This window comes from Anguilla rostrata, chromosome 13, assembly GCF_018555375.3.
Source record: "Anguilla rostrata isolate EN2019 chromosome 13, ASM1855537v3, whole genome shotgun sequence".
Lineage (NCBI taxonomy): Eukaryota > Metazoa > Chordata > Actinopteri > Anguilliformes > Anguillidae > Anguilla > Anguilla rostrata.
The window spans coordinates 5505819-5514393 of record NC_057945.1 but is presented as its reverse complement, the minus strand read 5'-3'; the positions used below and the strand labels follow the sequence as shown (position 1 = coordinate 5514393).

The window sequence follows — 8575 nt, the reverse complement described above, 5'->3', positions numbered from 1 at the left end:
AGGGCATGATGTCTGAGTTGAGAGTAACAGCAAAATAACCATTATTGTCTCAAGGTACTATTTTAAGTCTAAGTGGCAACATCAAGTCTGAAGGATCAAAACTGCTGAGATACAGATGGAGAGGACTGAATTTCAGAATCAAAAATAGAGTAAATGAAAACACACACAGTAGCCCACTACCACACACGACGTGTCTCTCAAAACACTGCCTTTACCCAAACAAACAAACAAAAAAAACATTGCCGAATTGATATGAATATCAGCACACATTTTTGCTACCTTTTTCCTGATGTGTGGATTTGACAGTTTTAAGAAGCTGAAATGATTTTCTAAACGGGTTTTGGTGCTGGTGTTTACAAGGTGGTGAAAACTGATCCAAAGTGAGACTCAGACTCGGAGGCCTCTTGGTAAGATAATAATCAGTTTAATCAAACTATAAAATTCTCATTTGACAGAAAGATTGAAATTGTCATAAAATCATAGATCATTAAAATGAATTATGAAAAGTTACCATAAAAGCAGTAAATGGGTAGATGGCTGGTTTTCAACCGTAATTTCCGGTTTTCCAATGATTTGTACTCATCTGGTTTGTGGTGCCAACCTTACAATTTAATGTCCAGTCCAAGTATTTGATGGGAGAAAGTTACCGGTTGCCCTGGGTCGATGGTGGTTTCGAGGGGATCCCCTGGTTCCCCTGAACAGTGGTCCCAAGGTACACCCTCCACCAGTCTGACTGCTGTGGCCTGTTGTTTGCTAGCTAGGTAGCTAGCTGACCTGAATGCTATGGGTGATGAGTGGGAACTACTAGCAGTTACCTGGTTAACTGCAGTCAACTTTTAACTATAGTTAATTTCACCAGCTATCTAGCTATTGTTCAGTATTTTTAGTTTTTTAGCTCTCGCCTCAGGATCTTCCTCTACATGTGGAGTCCCGTAAACTGACACCACGGCTTGTCGGACCCTTCAAAGTCCTGAGAATAGTCAATCCAGTAGTTTACCTGCTCCTGCACCCCCGGTCCATGCGAATCAACCCCAACTTTCTTGTCTCCCACCTGAGGTCAGTGATCACTAGCCCCCTGGCTCCTGCTTCTCGGCCTCCCCCTCTTCCTTGTTTCCTTGACCGTCAGCCTGTCTACACAGTTTCACACCTGCCGGACTCCCATCAGGTCCGTGGTTGCCTCCAATACTTAGTGGGGCCTAATGTGCCAAGAAAAAATTCCTCACACCATTATAGCACTGCTGCCAACCTGCACCATTGACACCGAGCAGGATGGACCCATGGATTCATTCTCTTTACACAAAATTCCGACCCTACCATTTGCATGTTGCATCAGAAATTGAGATTTCAGACCTGGTGACATTTTTCCAATCTTCAGTTGTCCAGTTTTGGTGATAGAGTGTGCCCACTCCAGCCTCATCTTCCTGCTCTTAGCTGACAGGATTGTAATCAGGCATGGTCTTCTGCTGCTGTAGCCCATCCGCTTCAAGGTCTGATGTGCTGTGTGTTCAGAGATGCCCTTCTGCACACCACCGCTGTAAATGGCTGTTATTTCAGCATTTTGTGGTCTTTCAGTTAGCTTGAACGAGTCCGCCCATTCTCCTCTGACCTCTCTCATTAAACATGATGTTTTTGCCCACAGAACTCACTGTTCCACTCACTGGATGTTTTTTGTTTTATAGCAAAAAAAAATATTCTAAGTAAACTCTGGAGACTGTACTGCATGAAAATCTTAAGAAGGCTGTTCCCACACAGATCACCCAATATGGGTGAAAATACCCTCAAATTAAAGCTGACAGTTGGCAGCTTTTACCTTCTTTTCACTGTTTTATTTCAAATCAAGTGTACTGTAGTACAGAGCCGAAACAAAACTATTTGTGTCACTATCCCAGTACTTATAATAATAATAATAATAATATAATTTATTTTTTATATAGCACTCATCCAAACAGAATTTACAGTGTGCTTTACAGAGAAAACATTTAAAACGATGAACAAACGAAATAAAATATTCCGGATAATTAGAAGTGAATAAGAAATGAAAAACAATTATAAGGATAATGAAATGAGATAAGAGAAAATACAGAAGATTAAAGCAAACAGATAAGACAGCAATAAATTATAAGAAAGGTGAGTTTTCAAAAGCTTTCTGAAATTCAAAACAGACTCTGCGGATGGTTAACAGGAGGTTGTTCCAAAGCGTGGGCACTGGGAGACAAAATGCATGGACACCCTTTGTAGCATGTCTGGAGTGGGGAACAACTAACAGGCCTGCTTGAGGATCAAAGTGCCTTTGTAGGGATGTATAGTGTGAGTAATTATGAAATATGAGGTAGAGCCAGACCACACAGTGCTTTAAAAGTAATGAGAAGAATTTTTAAATATATAATAAATTTAAGGCAGCCGGTGCAAGGACACTAATTCTGGGCAGCTAATATGAGACCTGTGACAGCTTCTAGTCAGACGTCTAGCAGCGGCATTTTGAACAGACAAGAGATATTGCAGAGACACTAAAGCAGAAAAATAATGAATTGCCAGAATTGAGACAGAATTGTGAAAAAATAAAAGCCTGAATAATTTGCTCGGTAGCTTTCCTTGAGAGAACAGATGTGATTTCTTAGAAGAAGCAAGATTTCACACAATTTTTAAGATGAAGATCAGACTTTAGATGTGGATAAAAAATGACACCAAGGTTTTTAGTGGAGGTTTTATATAAGCAGACGGTGGACAAGCGTACTTAAGGATATCACTAGTGTGGTTCTCAGGGCAAAAAAACAAAATCTCTGTCTTGTCTGAATTTAGCTGGAGGACATTAAGAGAGTTCTTGATGGCAGCCAAGTCTTTAAAGTTATTAAGTAACTTTGGCTTAACTGATAAATACAGCTATGTGTCAGCCACATGGTAGGAGATAGAGCTAATCTGTTGAATTTTTTGTCCCAGGGGAAGCATATAAAGAGAAAAATGTATAGGACCCCGAATCGATCCTTCAGGAACCCCACATGTCAGAGAGGTAGAGGAAGACGGGAATGGTTAAACATCTTTTTGATACCAAATAGTAGGAGAACCAATTTACGGTGGAACCAGAGAAAATAACCTAATGCCTAAGCCTATTCAGTAAAATGTATTGGGAAATGGTATTGAACACAGTAGTCAAATCAAGTAGCACTAAAATGGAGATATCACCAGCACCGCGCATATAAGTAAATAATGAGTCACTCTAAGCAGAGCAGTTTCAGTACTGCGCAACTGGTGGAAGTCTGATTGGAATAATCAAAAATGTTATTACTGATTACTGTGTCTAAAAACTGAGCAATAATCTTTTCAAGAATCTTTGATGCAAAGAGCAAGTTGGTCAATAATTAGATGGGGCATATGGATCAAGGCCAGGTTTCTTCAAAAGAGGCTGAACCATGCCTTGCTTAAACAAATAAGGAACACAACTATTATATTCACAGGCTGGCCTGGGATCACATCAGGATCCACCGAGATGAGTTGGTGGGAGTCACTGAGGAGTGGGACGTCTGGGCTGCTCTGCTTGCCCTGTTGCCACAGCGACCCTGATCTGGACTAAGCAATTAGAAAATGGGTGGATGGATGAACAACCAGAGGTAACAGACTCCTTAATAATGTCAAGTAAGTTAATGGACTAAAACATCCAGGAGGGTAGGGCATCCAGAGGACTGGACCAAAGACACATATGACATGCAGTATCCAATAATTGTGGCACAGTAATGGGGGTGAACTGAGTTAGCCAAATAGGACAAGCAGCTGCTGTGTGAGTGTATATTTATTTATTTATTTATTTATTTATACAGACGGGTGACAAATTAAAGGAAAAACTAACATAAAGTGTCTTAGTAAGGTGTTGGCCCACCACGAGCTGCCAGAACAGCACCTTGGCATAAATTCTACGAGTCTCTGAAACTCTACTAGAGGGATAGAACGCCTCCCATCAGGATAAACCTTATGCTTACTTTTTCTTATTTATGAGCCTCATAATGGCTTCCTTGACTTCTGTTGGCACAACTCTGGTCCTCATGTTGACAAACACCAATAACAGACCCCAAAGGCAATCAAAAGGCTAGAATCAAGCCTAGATACTGAAGGTTGTCTTATACCTGCACTAAGGAAGCAACTGAACACACCTGACTAATCAGAATCACCTCTGAAGCTATTTGTCCGACACATTACGGTGCCCTGAAATGGTGGACTGTATATAAAAAATGCTGGAATTTCTACATGTGAAACCAAAATGTGAAGTCTTTGTCCCAAACATTGTGTGTGTGTGTGTGTGTGTGTGTGTGTGTGTGTGTGAGAGAGAGTGTTTGTGTGTGTTCTGTTGCATAATTGAAACAGTATTCTATTAGAAAAACTTAGACAGCTGCAATGAAATGTACCAAAATTCACATGGGGAAGCAACACCTATAGAAAAAAGCATATCAGTATCTCCTCAGTACAGAATGCTAAAATATTGCACTGGATATAGTCCCTCTCTACTGACCTAAATGCTTGCTGGTATTAATTGAATAGAATGCTGTCTGCAGTACCTTTTACCACCAGCAGAAAAGATATTCAAGGGTTATCATAAAAGGAATGCAAAAGAAAGTTAATATGTTTTCTAGAACACAGAAAATGAGCACTTTACTTGCTTCGCCTTTAGTATTTATTTATTTATCTATTGGTCCCAGGCACTGGCTTCTGGCTTCATTATATTTCTCAGGCCACTAATGGCCCACGTGCATGGGGCAGACTCCCTTCAAAAGCCAGCTTTATCAAGAAAGCCCAGCCCAGACCTGGCTAATGTCTCACTGGTAGGAAAAAGGTTTACTGCAATATTAATATTCCTGCACGGTACCATTTCATGCCGACTCACCATAGCTGCAGGCACAATGCACACCGGAGGCACAATTTCTCTGAAATGCTGTTTTTAATGTATTGTTTATTCCCACCTGACATTGAAATGCATTCAGACTGCTTTGCACTTTTTATTCTAGCTTTAAATCGCTAGATCTGTTTTAATGATTGTTGAAGCAGTGATGAAGTACAGCTATTAAGGACTAGCATTAAAGTATTCATGGATCATTATTTGAGGAAACATTAATTGTCATTAATGGATTTGTAGTACAACAATACGAAGAACAAACATAAGTAAACATAACTACTTTCACTATAATTACTAACATCGTAAACAAAAGAAATAACAGTAAGAGTTTATTGTAGCATAACTACAACATTAAAATACAATAGCTGTGCATTAGAGTTGTATAATGTGAATAGCTGTGCATTTTATTATTCTTTTGGATCAATGTCTGCCAGTGTTAATGTACAGCATTGGGTGCATATTAATCCTGCCTCTAATGCCTCTCTCTCTCTCTCTCTCTCTCTCTCCCTCTTTCTCTTTCTCTCAGTGTACACTCCACTCTATCCCCATCTTTCCTTTTCCCACTACTTCCTTGTTCCCCCCCCCCAGAAGCTTCTGACTCCTCCCTCCAATCCCTCCAAAGGACGTGCAGAAGATGACTGGGTTAGAGGGAGGGGAGGGGGAGGAGAGACGAGAATTAGAAAACAGTGCAGAGAGAGAGTTGATATTTCAGGCAATCAGCCCTTTAAAGAGCAGGGAGATGGTGAGGACGAGGGTCACACAGAGAGAGGGACTGATGGATCCCACAGCTATTACTTTGCATCGCCTAAATCAATTCTGTTATCGCCTATAAACACAAACAAGGGAAAACACATCACTCTCACACACATTGAGAGGAAAAAACTGACATTCAAACACAGATATATATACGGATAGACACAAGGTCATATTACAAAGATTAACATACAGTTCACACATACATACATACATACACACACACACACATACATACATACATACATACATACATACAAACATACATACATACATATATATATATATACGCTATACGTATATATATAAATACATACATACATGGTTTGACCAGACTTCCTGCACACTGTGCTGCACAGTTGCTTCAGTGGCTTGGACAATACTTTGATACTGAAGTAAAACTGAAGTTCTGGACTATGTGAGAGCCCTAGACTACTTTGTGTGACAACTCTGTGAAGCTCATCTCTGGAGTAAGTACTTTCTATTTCATCATAAGTTTGGGGGCCTTTTAAAATGATGTGTTGTCTTTATTTCAGCATGGGTGCACTTTCCTCTAAAGATATACATTGTACCTGCAGTACAGTTCAAGCTTTAGTCAATGTTATGTGGCCATCACTATTTTTAATATACACTGTACAGTCTGTGTTCTGATCAGCAGCCTTATCATTCATAATGTACTGACATGTATTCTGTATATTCTACAGTTAGATAACATAACTCTTATGTTTATGTTTATATATATATATATATATATATATATATATATATATATATATATATATATGTATATGTATATGTATGTATTGGATGCCAACAATGTATTCAGAAGTCTATTATGTGGTGGTTTTGGTGATGGACAAAGACCTCTCAAATTAATTTATTAAAATGTTGTTAAAATGTTTTTAATGGCCAAAGGGATTGACTTATTGACTCACAGACTGAATTACACCTCTGATGATAATATTTTTCGGTGTTACATTTGAAAAGAACAAAGAAGAACAGGATTAATCATTAACCGTAATGGGAATAATTAAGAGCTATGGTATTAACCAGCAGGCGACATGCTTTCTTATCACCAGAGTGCGAGTGGACATTATATACAGTTAGGGATTGTGAGTGGAAGTTAAATACAGTTTCATTGGGAAGTCTGCTGGGAATGTGTTCAAACACTTTACCCAGTGTGCAATTTCTTAAAAAAACAAAAAAACAAAGGTTTACTTGAGAATGCTTCACCATTCAGACACGTTTCAGAGTGTGTGCTGACTGATGGCAAGGAGGATGGACAAATCCAAATTCAAATTCAAATGCTTTATTGGCATGACATTTAAAAATACACATTGCCAAAGCGTAGTGTTAACAATAATCAACCACAGTAAGAATATATAATGAATATCTGGTTCAGATTTCGCAGGGCATGCTTAATAGGAACATCAGTTCTGTAAGATACGTGTTATTTTATTTGTGGCCACTGATAAAGAGCGCAAAACTTAATAAAAACAACATGGCAATCATGTTAAACCAAGATCCTTAAACATCTGTGTGTCATGATTGTTCAATAATGGCCATTCCTTGCTTACTAGCTGCTGCAATCTCATCAATCAGTGATTTTGTTGTGTGTGACATTTTGCTTCTAATAAAGTGATCAGTTATACTGTCGCTTATTAAAAGTAAAATTATTGTTTTAATTAAGTCTCAAAGGTGTCTGAAGCAGGGCTGTAGTACTTGAGTCCAATGCTTGTCTCGAGTCCAGACTTGAAACATTTTTTGCTATTGTCTTAGACTTGTCTTGGTCTCAAGCATTAGTCTCAATATTGGTGTTTGGTCTGGACTGAGTCCAGCTGATTTTTTTTAATGTATTGTTTTTTTAATTTATATATTTTTTCACGTTTATTTGTATTATTATTCGTAAAAAGCTTCCGTCAACGAGGGCAACCTTGTTCACTCAGAAATTCATTGGCATTAGGCATTCAATATTGGTGTTTGGTCTGGACTGAGTCCAGCTGATTTTTTTTAATGTATTGTTTTTTTAATTTATATATTTTTTCACGTTTATTTTTATTATTATTCGTAAAAAGCTTCCGTAAACGAGGGCAACCTTGTTCGCTCAGAAATTCATTGGCATTAGGCATTGGCGTCAAGAAACCGTCCCTGTTGGCCTTGACGCACACACAGGCTTTGCTCCCCTCAAGATTTTGTCTGACCAATGGAATTGCAAGCAATCATCTTTGTAAAGCAGGTTGTCATTTTCGTTTCAGCCACAGAGCAAAATGTCAGCAAATTCAGGCATTGCTAAATTCGACTTCACAAACCACAAGGAATTTATTAGCGGTTTGCTTTAAAAAAAAACCCATAAATGCACCTCCAATTTGCAATAAGTTTTAGTGACTTTGGGACAACCTCCAATTTCATGAAATGCCTGCAGACAACACAAGGAGAGACAAATTAATAACAGCCAGTAAAGCTAACTTATCTATAACAGCTCGATGATTCATTAATATTCAGCATACGAGCATCCTTGGCTCTTGTGTGTGTGTATGTATATATAATTTTCCCAACAGGCAATCTTTATTTGTGCCAAACCTGGCTAGATGGAGGGGTTTTTATGTGAAGAATAATTTAGTGATTGCCTCAGGATTTTGGGGAAATGTGGTGGGGGGACCCATGAAGTCCTTAGGGGGTTCCGGGGGAAGGTTTTGTATTTTTTAACAATTAAATGCATAAATCTGGTGCACTTTGAGAGGAGAGTCAACTTTAAATAACTTTAAATAATGACTTGAAATAATTTAGGAAACATTGAGGAGCATTGCTTTGGAATACAGCTTGTTTCATTTCTGTGAGGCAAATTAGCTTATATTGTTTGTAGTAAAGTAACTTGGTTTCATTTATTTTTATATCAATACTTTTAAAGGTATATATTTTGTCAGTCTGAATGAATAACTTATA

The 8575-nt window shown here is 38.5% G+C and overlaps 1 protein-coding gene across 1 annotated transcript in view; it reads left to right on the top strand.

The window, feature by feature from the left end:
- Nucleotides 1–5419: 5419 nt before the first annotated feature.
- The window catches only part of LOC135238123 (vasopressin V2 receptor-like), a 29271-nt gene continuing 26115 nt past the window's right edge, over nt 5420–8575 (top strand). The window contains exon 1 of the mRNA XM_064305827.1: nt 5420–6102. The gene's annotated coding sequence lies outside the window, so the exon portion shown is untranslated. The remainder of the gene's footprint in view (nt 6103–8575) is intronic.